A 12,346-nucleotide genomic window follows, 5' to 3' on the forward strand; every position below is an offset into this window, starting at 1 on the left:
ACTCGCAGGGTCGCCAATGCGTTAGCTTGACAAGCGGGTCTCTGTGGATCTGAAAACAAATCAAAGCGGATGCCAGAACTGTGAAGCTAGAGGGGGCTGTGCTCTCCTCTACATCCCAGCCCCCCAGCCTAGCTGCCACTCTAATCTAGACTCTCCACATCCCCCTTGGTCCCCTGGCTGGTCTCCCTGCCTCCAGCATTCTATATTATCTACACAGTATCATTTCAAACTACTACAATCCTCCAGTGAAAACCCTCGGTTGTCTCTGCTAGAATGGCACTGAGAAGCAGGGAGCACTATACTATAGTAAGTAGCTCCAGGACTAGAGTCAGGCGGCTGGTTTTAAACTCCAGGGGCCCCTTTCCTACTAGCTGTGTGTCCTTAAAGAAGCTGCTTGTCCCCTCTGAGCCTCCTCTCTAATGAGGCTTATAGTAGCACCCAGGTCATGGCCTCCAGCCAAGCATTTGGCACAATTCCTGCAAGCAAAATGAAAGCTGTAACTGACACCTGCTGTCACTGGCAGCTAAAAAGCCAGCTGTAGCTAGAGTTTTCCTGGCCCGGCTAGCTCAGTCGGTAGAGCATGAGACTCTTAATCTCAGGGTCGTGGGTTCAAGCCCCACGTTGGGCGCCATTTGTAGCTAGAGTTTTCCTGCCTTGCCCACAGTCAGGACAAATCTATGTCACCCGCCAGTCCCACAGCGGCTCAGACCCAACCAAGTAAACACAGAGACTTATATTGCTTACAAACTGTATGGCCATGGCAGGCTTCTTGCTAACTGTTCTTATATCTTAAATTAATCCATTTCCATAAATCTATACCTTGCCACGTGGCTTGTGCTTACCGGTACTTTACATTTTCCTTGTCCTGGCGGCTGCTGCAGGCAGTGACTCCTGCCTTCCTGTTCTTTTATTTCTCCTCTCTGTTAGTCCCACCTATACTTCCTGCCTAGCCATGGCCAATCAGAGCAACTTGACATACAGACCATCCCCCAGCACAGCCAAGTGCAGACCATCTCAGACACCTGCACTCAGGCCCATGGTCCTAATCATTCTCTATGCAGACCTGCTGGGTAAAGGCACGGGAACCTGAGAACGGGCTCCCACAGGACATATAGAACATCCCACAGCAGCCAGCCCATAGGAAAAGAAAGGATTGGGCAGTTCATGCGTTGCTGGGGACTATACCAGCATCGGATGGACTCGGCTCCCAGCCACTGGCTACTCATTTATTTTGGAGGTATCAGAAAGTACTGTCAGTGCTGAGGGATCTGGGTTCGCAACAAACTCCCAGGTGATGCACACTAGGCAATTTTGGAGAGAACTTACTACCACATCTAAGAACTAGGTGACATCTAAGAGTTAGGTAGGGGCTAGGTGACATCTGGGGGTTATGGCATTCAATGGCGGCTAGGTGGCATCTAGGGCTAGGTGGCACCTAAGAGATAGTAACATCTAGGGCTAAGAAGTGGCAGATCATAGCTTCTCTGTAGTAGAGGAAGGGGCTGGAGACTCGGGTTATTCTGTCTGTCTCTAGGTGAAGGGACTTCCCACAGAGGAAAGTTATGAACCGATCAGGGTAGCAAGAAAAAGAACGGCTTGAAGAATGACAGGCTGAGGGGTAGAGTGGTCCCTGAAATCTGACTAATGTCTAGGCTCCACGCTCACAAGAAACCTCTGTAATCACTAAATTCTTCTTTGGCCATAAGAAAGGCCAACAACATCATGAAATTCAGTTTCCTTGCACAAAATCATCTATGAATGGAGGTGGGGACACTCACAAGTAAGAACCAAGCTGCAGATAGAGCTTTAACCAAGCTATGTCAGAATGTTGTTTAATCCTCAACATCAGCAAACAGGAGGTTCTGTGCCCATTTTCCAGATGGAATGGCTAGGGTTCTCCAAGGCCCAGTCTTACACACAGCTAATAAGCACCAGAATGAAGGTTTGAAACCATATGCCCCTGGCTCCTAACCTGTGCTCTTGTTACTATACCACTTTCTCCAAGAGCAGAGGTCACCAGCCCTACTCTGACAGCCAGTAATCAGGACTCCTGGTGACCTAACTACCTCCTCAAACCGAGGCCTTATCCCAGCTACAGGGAGAGCAAAACTGAGGTGACAAAGGACGTGAGCACGAGATCACTGGTCTGTAGGGATGACTGACCAGAGTCAAAATGCTACTATGCTCTCAGTGACACAGTCCTCTCTAGTGGCCCAGCCCCATGCAGGTCTGCAAAGTTCTTCATACTGGTGGTGTCAAGAGTCTGGGTTCTTCTACCATGTGCTACCATCATACTACAGACCCGATTGCTCACACACACACAGCAAAAGACAACTAGAAATACCATAGAGAGTTTGGAACAGCCAGTCCTGGGTACAGCATGGTAGCACAGGCCTGTAATTCCAGAATTCAGGGCTTGACACAGGAGAGCTTCTGTGAGTTCAAAGCCAGCCTAGGCTCCAAAGTGAATTCAAAGCTCGCCTAAGATACATAGTGAAACCATGTCTCCAGAGAGAGAGAGAGAGAGACAGAGAAAGAGAGCATGCACACATGAGTGTGAGTACCCAGTCTCTGGTAGCAAAGGAATCTGAAAACAAAGGAATTATCTAATGAAGAGGTTAGTAGCCTGCCTGAGACTCTGCTCTGGATGGCCATCCATGAATTCTGCAGCAGTGACAGGTCCAACACCCACCAGGGATGAGGAGTGGTGGGCAAACTGTCATTCTGGTGTCAAGCGCTGTCCAACCTCCCGCAAAGGACTTTGCCCCTCCCCATACTTTGACCCCAGTACCCCAGCAGCTGCTGCAGTGACTAATTCTAGGCACTTCCTGGTTGTCAGGTTTCAGCATTGCGGCTTCCTCCTGCTGGTGCAGCTACAGCCGAAGACAGACATTAATCTTCGAGGAGAAGGGCAGCCTCGTGGGAAGGCTCCTGACTGATTCACAGCCAGGACTAATAGCGACAGCCGAGTTGCCCAGTATTTGACAGAAGGCTCCAGCCTCTCGCCTAGTAAATTACTGAATGCCTCTTTTCCCACCCTCACCCTTCTTCCCTCTTCTGGGTCCCCAGCACCCGAGCCTGACAAGCCTCACAAAGTCCTGTGCCCCAAACCTTCTGACAGGATTCTTACCAAACGCTTGCTATCAGCTTACCCCCACGCCCTAACACGCCCCCACCCCACCTAAAACCCACTATTTCTAAAAAGAAACCCAAAAACCTGTATTTTCTTTCTTGTTTTGTTTTTGTTTTTGTTTTGAGGCAGGATCTCTCTACATACCCTGGCTGTCCTGGCACTCACTATGTAGATCAGGCTGCCCTTGAATTCACAGAGGTCCAGCCACTTCTGCCTCCCAAGTACTGGGTTCAATCAAAGGTGTGTGCCATCATACCTGACAGCAATCTATATTTTCCTGTAAGAGTTCTACCTTCATCCTGAAGAAAAGAGTCTGATCTTCAGGTTAGAAGGCACAAATAAGACACATGTGGCCATGCAAAATCATCCCTTGACATTTCCTTGCTTGCAAACACAATTCTGTATAGCATTGAATTCCATTGCCATGTTAGGCATGGCCTTTGTGCAGTTACTGAACAGTCACATCACGCCAGGCTTACAAGCGCCCTGGGTCTAACTGGACCCAGGACTCAAAAGTTACGTGTAGCAGGAATCTTAAAAGTTCTTATTAATAGCCGGGCTTTGGTGGCACATGCCTTTAATCCTAGCACTTGGGAGACAGAGGCAGGCAGATCTCTGTGAGTTCGAGGCCAGCCTGGTCTATAAAGCGAGTTCCAGGAAAGGCGCAAAGCTACACAGAGAAACCCTGTCTTGAAAAAAACAACAACAAAAAAAAAGTTCTTATTAATAAAATCAAACCTGAGCCAGGTATTGTGGTGAACTGGAAGATCAGAGAACCAGAACAAGCCACAGCTACCTCACCTCGCCGTATCCTCAGTTGGTCTTGTTTCCTCGGACTGGAGGCCTCTGAGTCCTCATCCAGAATGGGTCTCAGCTGAACTGCTGCTAGAAGCCTGAAAGCTTAACCAGCCAAATGCTTAACTAGCCAAATGCTTCTAGTTTCTGATCCTCACGCCTTATATACCGTTCTGCTTTCTACCACCACTCTCTGGGATTAAAGGCTCGCTTTCTGAGATTAAAGGCGTGAGTCACCATGCCTGGCTATTTCCAATGTGGCCTTGAACTCAGAGATCCAGAGGGATTTCTGCCTCTGGAATGCTAAGATTAAAGGTGTGAGTGCCACCATTTTCTAGCCTTTGTATCTAGTGGCTGTTCTGTTTCTGACCCCAGATAAGTTTATTAGGGTACACAATATTTTGGGGAACACAATACCACCACAGTTATGAACTTTACCAGGAGGTAATGATGAAGTCAAGGTTAAACCCTGGCTCCCCACAGACCTGTGGCTTCTGTCTTCTTTTCTTTGTTCAGCTTTCCTCGCGGGGCTGCTGGGGGTGAGGACAGCGCAGGAGGAGGCAGAGTACACTGACTCAGGAAATCCAGAAGTTTCTGCTCAGGCCTCCCAGCCACCTGGGACGCCTTCCTCGTGGATGTAGGGAAAGGACAAAGGTGCCACAGGAAGGCTGGCCAAGCAGCTGAGTGGAAACACATGGAGAGGGGCAGGCTAGGACATTGAGTAAGCTCACTGATGGCTTCCTAGGACTCTAATGAAGCAGGTGGCTTGGAAATTATTAAAGTTTCAAGAAAGCAAGGAAGCAAGGCCATAGCAATTGGCTGCGGCACCCGAACTCGTGGCCAGTGTCAGCCCCTGCCCTTTCTGCACCAGTTGATGTGAAAATCTGATTCCAGTGCCTCCCACCGCCGTGGTAGCTCCTCCCAAACAGCCCCTTCCCCTAGTCCTCTGACCCGCGGCCTGGGCACCAGCTCCTCCAGGTGGCTCCTGTCCACTGATCCACCGACACAGTTTGCATTAGTTATGTCCCTCGGGACAGAGTCACACTCCCATAGAGCTGCAGGAAGCCAGGCCAAGTCCCTAGCTCAGATAAAAGCTCTCTCCTCCAGCTTTCTCTCCTGTCTTTTCACTTTATCTCCCCCTCCCTCCCTCCCTTCTTCCCTCTCTTCCTTTTCTCTCTTCTTTCTCTTCCTTTCTGTTCTTTCCACTTTCTCTTTTCCTTTCCCTCTGTTCTTTTTCTTTTTGCTTTCTCTTCCTCTTACTTCCTTTTTCCTTTCCCTTTCTGTTCCTTTCTTTCTTTCACTTTCTCTTTCTTTTTCTTTTTCCCTTTCTGTTTCTCTTTTCCCCATGTTCTTTCTCTTTCTTCCTCTTTCTCTTTTTCTTTCTCTCTCTCTACCTTTTCCTCTCTGTCCCTTACAATCATATACACACCTCACAGTATCAAATTCTCTTCCAGGAAGCTTCTTTATTGTAATGATTCTCTCATCACTCACAGTGTTTCTCTTAAACATGCTAATTCTTGAATGCATGCTCCAACTACATGCATGTGTGCATGCACATACACATACACACACACACACACACACACACACACACAACACTTGCCTGTGCAATACACATATGCGTGTGCATTCCCTGTCATCACAGGCTGAGGTTTGTGTGGCAGAGCAAATGCATCACTCATGTGCCCATCATTCTAGCCAGCTCTTGTCTGTGTCTTGTCTTATCATTACTGCATAGTAGGTCTCTCCTAGGCAATAGATGTTGCATGATCCTATCTTACCATTTGATTTGTATGTTTTTTTCTGGTTTCCTTGCAAGTCCTAAAGCTCAAAATATGCTGAGAAACTCCCAGGATGCAGGCACATAATGTTGCAGCTGCAATGGCAGCAGGTGCATGGGTTTAGTGAGAAACGACAACTTAGTTGCTGGACCTGTCAGCTCGAGTCTCCACAAGCTTCCTCTTACAAGTGCGCTCCTCGCTGTCTGAGTCGGACCCTCCCAGGAACATCATCCTCTTGAGAACTCAGCTACACAGACAATTACTGGTGGCTTAGATGGACTTCAGGCATGGCTAAGCCAAAGCCACCATGGAAAGACCCCCATGTAGGAGGACTGACTGTAGACTGGAGAGAGACTCCTCCAGCAGGTCTGGAGAAATTCCTCCCAAGAAGATGCTGAGGAGGTACCAGTGGTAGCCAGGAGAGAATGTAGCATCCATGTTGGGGCCTGTTCCGTGTCAGAGAGTTCACAGCTTGAAGGGCCCTGAGAATCTCATTGAGCAGCCGGACGTCTGCCACGGCATCTCTGGCCCAACCACACTAGCAGCTGTCGACACAGCCCCCCTTCCACCCCTCAGCTGCCATTTAGAGGTATCAGGTGACCTGGGAGAAGGAAGACCCAGAGGACTGACTGAAAACAATAGGCTGTGTGCTTTTCCCAAGGCAGGAAGCTGAGCCTGGGTCCACGCCCCCCTCCCCAAGCTGGGAATTAGAAGGCACACTTAAAATTGGATGAGAGATTGAAAGTTTAATTTAAATCAAATCGAAATGTTTAAAACTCCCCAAATGGGTCTGTTGTGATCCTTGACAAGCTAATATTTCCACATGAGATATTATCTAGGAATTGGAAAGAGATTCCCAGCAGAGCTACCTTGAAGAGTCACAATGGGGAGTGGGGATAAAAATAAACTTTAGGGGGGTACACTCTGACTCATTCCTCATGTGGGCAGGTTATACCTGTAGGTCAGATGTGCTCACATGTAAGGCAGGGGAGCAGTTAAATGTGGACTCTGATCTGGGAAGAAAAGCCAGCAGTGTAGTCAGAGAGAACAGGCTGGCTCAGGATGAGCAGGCAGTGTCAGCCTGCCTCCCAGAATCAGACTCTCCACATCCTGTGCTGGGCAGGCTGAGTGTTCAAAAGGATGATGGTGCCCTAAGAGTCTGCAGCTCAGAGTCAAAGAGCCAGTCTGGAAGAAGCAAGCCTGATTCTGAATGGTCACAGCAACACACAGAAAGGGAGCAGAATGGGAGCAGAAGTCAAGTAATTTCATCAAAATCATGGGTTTGTATGCTATGAATAAGAATGGCCCCCATAGGTGCATATGTTTGAATACTTAGTTCCCAGTTGGTGAACTACTTGGGAAGGATTAGAAGGTGTGGCCTAGCTGGAGGAGGTGTGTCACTGGGAGTGGGCTTTGAAGTTTCAAAAGCCCATGCCATTCCCAGTTAGTCTCTCTCTCTCTCTCTCTCTCTCTCTCTCTCTCTCTCTCTCTCTCTCTCCCACCACTGCCGGGTACTTGTGGTTTTCATAGCATTCTGTGCCTCCTTCTAGTTTATATTCCCAGTTCCTTGTCCAGGTCCAGAGGAGAACCTTTCTGAGAACAGGGATGTAGTCAATGTTTCGTGGTTTCATGAGGGAGGGAGGGAGGGAGGGAGGGAAGGAGGGAGGAAGGGAGGAGAGGGAGGGAAGTGAGGCTGGGGTGGATGAAGAGCTACATGGGTAAAGGAGGCTAGTTCCCCACCACTGCATAGACCCAGTGTTCAGCTCACAACAAATAGCAAGTAGGTTAGTGGATGCCGAGAAGAGACCAGGAAGTGATGGCTGCCTAGTGAAGCCTGTATATGGGCCAAAGGTTGATTCCTTCACAAAGAGAAAAGAGCAGGAGTTTTGTCAATCCTGGTCAGCTCAAGACAGAGAGATTCCCCACAGGAGGACAATGTCATGGACCCCAGGGGGAGGTTGCAAAAGAAGGGAGAGGTCAGAGAAACCGGAGATCAGCTGATCTTGTGGCCTCTCTATAGCATTTCTCCACTGCCCTGGAGTTTGCTTCAGAGGGTCCAGCCTAACGCAAGTATGACCCGAATCAGATAACTTGGGACACCGGTGTATCTCTGGTGCGCCGTGATGAGGGTGAGACAAGCACATTGACAGGGTCTGTGATGCAGCTCCTACTGAAACGACTTGTCCTGAATCACAGCCACAGAAGAATAACATCATTTGGGAACGCATGCTCAGAATACCTTCTCAATAAACTTCTTCAAATTGACACGCAGCCTTTAAGTCAGAGAGAGTGTGTCAGTGTCTGTGAGATGCAATTGGTTCTAACCATGAGAGGAACAAATCTAAGCTCCTATTTCCAGGCACATCTATATTTCCATAGAAAATAGTATGGGAGAGTGGTCAGGTGCCACACCCAGTATAATTTCAGATCTCAGAGCCTCATGCCAAGATTCTGCCAAACCGTATGGCATCCAAAAGATAGGAATTAGCTGGGGGAGGGGGGAAGCATATGGCGAGGGTGGGAGGGGTTTGGGGAGGAATTGCACAAGAGACAGACTTGCTTTTCCAGAGGAGGTCTGCTTTACCATCAGACATTGAGGCAGAAACATGCTGTTTGAAACAATAAAAAGAACGTCCTTCATATTGCCTTTTCACACCAGTAATTGCATCCTAAAAGGGTGGACCACATCCAGGGCAGACCCTACATACATACATATGAAGTCCAGACACAAGGTGGGTACATGCAGGGAAGGCAACCCAGGAGTCCAGACCTTCTTGGGTGCTGTCAAAGGCATCTGGCAGAAGTAACTTGACTGCTTGCTTTAAGACCTACACTACATGTTTTGCAAGTATAATTCTTTTTATTATTTCTCTGGGGGGTAAAAAAAGTATACACACAAAATTAAAAGTTAACATATTTTTAGTGGTTTTTGCCAACTGTCATGTGGGGGAGGGGTGTCAGATTTGGTTCTTTAAATTATGTATTTTTAAATGGTCACAAGTAACTTGAACAAAAAAGGGAAGGAAGGAAGAAGGAAAAAGAAAGCTATCATGGAAAATCAAAAGGCTATTACCCTAGGGTAAATAAAGCCAATCTAGGACATTAAGGAATGAATAAAGATGGAGGTCAGAGAGAACTGTGCTGCTCATTGCAGATCCAAGCAACAGCCTGTCTTTCCATATTTAACACAAGAGTAGGCCATAAATCTAACAATAGCCAGATACCAGGTTCCCACAGGCATTCCTTGATTCAATAAGACATGACATTGAACAAATCTCCTCCTCTCAAAATTAGAGTTTTGGGGAACTTTCACTCTATCTGCCACAAAGCTAATTCTCATAATTATGTATTTTTTAAAGTTCTCATCACAACCATGAGACTACAGGAATTATAACCCCAAATTCAAAGTGAGGAGACTGTGACTGAGAACTGGTTTATAGCTTTCTTGTGGCTGTACAATGTCCTGGAACATGGTGGAGGGACTAAGACAGGAGTGAAGAGGGCCAAGTCAGGGAAGCCACAGGGGAAGAAAGGAAGTCAGGGCAGAACAAGGGCTGGGATGTGTGATACCTGGCCTGACTTAGCCCTATCTTTACCTCATGTGCTAGTGGGACCTCTTCTCTGCAGTACCTTGAAGAGATAAAAAAGGCTTTGGGTGCTGGAAAAAATGTGGCTCTGGGTTCAAATGTGGTGAATAAGATAGTGATGTTGGTAATGGTGACTGATGGTGAGGTAGAACTATGATGATGGTTATGACTAATGATGGATGAGGTGGATAGGGAAAAGTATGGCAATAGCATCATGATGATGCTGATGATGGAGCATGATGGTGGTGGTGGTGGTAGTGATAAGGACCTATGGTGAGGATACTGGTAGCTGAATGTTTTCCTGTATCCTGCCTGGTGCATAGCCACTCAGACCCAAATAAACACACACAGGCTTATATTGTTTTTAAACTATGGCCATGGCAGGCTTCTTGCTAGCTAGCTCTTATATCTTAAATTAACCCATTTCTATAAATCTATACTTTTTGCCACGTGGCTTGTGGCTTATCGGTATCTTTACATCTTGCTTCTCCTGGTGGTAGCTAGCAGCATCTTCCTGCTCTCTTTTTCTTCTCTCCTATCTCTTTAGTTAGAATGTCCCACCTAACCTTATTCTGCCTCACCATTGCCCAAACAGCTTTATTTGTCAACCATTCAGAGCAACACATTTTTACAGCATACAGAATGACATCACCCATCATTTTTAAAATTAGACAGAAAAGGAGAAATGGTGTAGGATAATGCTTTTGTACACTGGTTTAATAAAACACTGATTGGCCAGTAGCCAGGCAGGAAGTATAGGCAGGGTGAGCAGATAAAAGGATTGTGGGAAGAGGAAGAACAGAGTCAGGAGTGGCTAGCCATACACAGAGAAAGCAAGATGTGAAGGCAGAACTGAGAAAAGGTACCAAGCCACATGACTAAACATAGATATGAATTATGGGTTAGTTTAAGTGTAAGAGCTAGTCAGTAATAAGCCTGAGCTAATGGCCAAGCAGTTATAATTAATATAAGCCTCTGTGTGTTTACTTGGGGGACGTGAGTGGGAGAGATTTGTCCAGACTGCCAGCAGGCCAGGACACAGGAAAACTTCCAGCTACAGGTAGTTGATAAATATGAGGAAGATGGTAATAGCATGTGATGATGATGATAATGACGATGGTGGTGATCATGACAGTGATGATGGTAAGCATGTTGGTGGTGATGGTCATAATGACTGACAATGAACATGGCGAACATGAAAATGATAAACCAATTCTGTCTGTTGAACTCTTTATGTAGCAGACGTTGTTGGAAGACATCAGTCCCTTGTCTCCTCTTACTCCCAATGTCACCTTGGGAGGTTGACATTGTCATTTTCCTCCTTTACACAGACAAAGAAACTGAAAATGAGTGCCTCAGAGGTAACACACCTAGAATAGTAACGCTGAGCTCCAAACCCAGACCCAAAGACAGCCAGGCTATGCTCTCAACCAGTACACTGATTGCCTTCTTATAGAAATTTAGCCACAATCCCCAAGTCCAGTGGAGCTACCATCCTGCAGGGCCTCTAAGAAGAAACTCAACCACAATAACTCCTAAGGCACCATGCAGGCATGAAACGTTATGACCGCAACTTTGTCACTGTTGCAGAAAATACATCCAAAGTCTGTTTGCCTTTTAAATTTTGTTACTCTTGTTCTTTTTTATGTCCCCAAACTTGTGAACTTTTATGATTTTTCTGTTACTTCAATACTTAGTAATGTATTCTGCTGGAGGAAAATGAAAACTTTTATTGTACTTTACTCTGTTTTTTACTCCATTCTTCTACCTCTTGAATGCATCTCAAATTCATTTTGATGCATAGCAGCAGTGAAATTTTAGATCGACCTGACCTAGCCCACATTATTTCTGACAGAAAGCCTCCTTGTTGCTTCTCCCTGCAGTTACTACCATAAGACAGGTTGAAGTTTTGTAGGTACTTTTCAATTGCAGACAGTCCCTGATGATCCCTGACATTCAACTCAAGATTTTTCAGCCTTACAATGGTATGCATGTGGTATCCATTCAGTAGAAACTGTACTTTGAAGTTTGATCTTCTCCTGGGCTAGCTTTATGCAGTAAGATCCTCTATCAGGATCCTGGGCAGTGGCACCAAGCCACACATCCTAGTCTAACATAAAATCTTAACAGTGAGGAACTGATACTCTACAGTGTGTACTGTGAACTGTTGCTAAGCTATCCTGTCAGCAGGCTGGGGGCATTAAACACAGTTTCAGCTTATGATGTTTTCAGTTTTCAGCTTGCAGTGCATTTCCCGGGACATAGCCCCATCACATATCATGGAGCATCTGTATTTGAATTCTTCCCAATACGTCTATTGAGGAATTTCAACCTTCCTAAACTACCCATGGGTGAATCTACTTTAAACTTTTTAGCAGTCAGGTTTAACCAGAACAAGGACTAGCTAACATATCAGATGTCTTTACCTTCAAGTTTCTATGAAAAAGGTAACAAAACTCTAGTTGACACCACATTAGCAATTTGTAGTATGGCATTACTGAAGAACATGGCGATTGGCTGCACCCTGGTCCATATTTACAGCTCATAAGGTGCCTATTTCCGGTACTTTAAGGACAGGAAGGGTGCCTGCCTAAGAATGACAAAACAGTAAAATCACCATATAGGATAGAGTCCTACAAGGCAGAGGAAAGTCCTTCTTTAATTTCATAAAATACATTTTTCCACCAAAATCAGGACAAAATTTGAAACCATCATTAAACTCATTCTCAGAAAGATCCTAAGATATATTGCATCTGTTCACCTAAATTAAATATTCGTGAAGATGTAACCCTCCAACAGTAGGAAAGGCTGTGGGAAACCAACGGTGGGCCTGAGGATTCCGATCAGTAAGAGAACATAGGAACAGGGCTTTAGGGTCAATCCTAGGCACCAAAATGTAAGAAAGAAAAAAAATGGAATCAAAGTTGTAACTTTAAGCAGGTAGATCCCACAGAAAATCAATTTGCAAAAATGGAAGCAAATGAAGAACTATGGCTTCTAGGAAGAAAGGCAAACGTATTTTTAAATGTAAGAAAAGAGACATGGGAAAA

The 12,346-nt window shown here is 46.1% G+C and overlaps 1 non-coding gene across 1 annotated transcript; it reads left to right on the plus strand.

The window, feature by feature from the left end:
• The first annotated feature begins 555 nt into the window (after nucleotides 1–555).
• Trnak-cuu lies at nucleotides 556–628 on the plus strand. The gene has a single exon. It is a non-coding gene; the product is annotated as a tRNA-Lys (tRNA).
• The last annotated feature ends 11,718 nt before the right edge of the window (nucleotides 629–12,346 follow it).

The sequence above is a fragment of the Peromyscus leucopus genome, chromosome 2 (genome assembly GCF_004664715.2).
Source record: "Peromyscus leucopus breed LL Stock chromosome 2, UCI_PerLeu_2.1, whole genome shotgun sequence".
NCBI lineage: Eukaryota > Metazoa > Chordata > Mammalia > Rodentia > Cricetidae > Peromyscus > Peromyscus leucopus.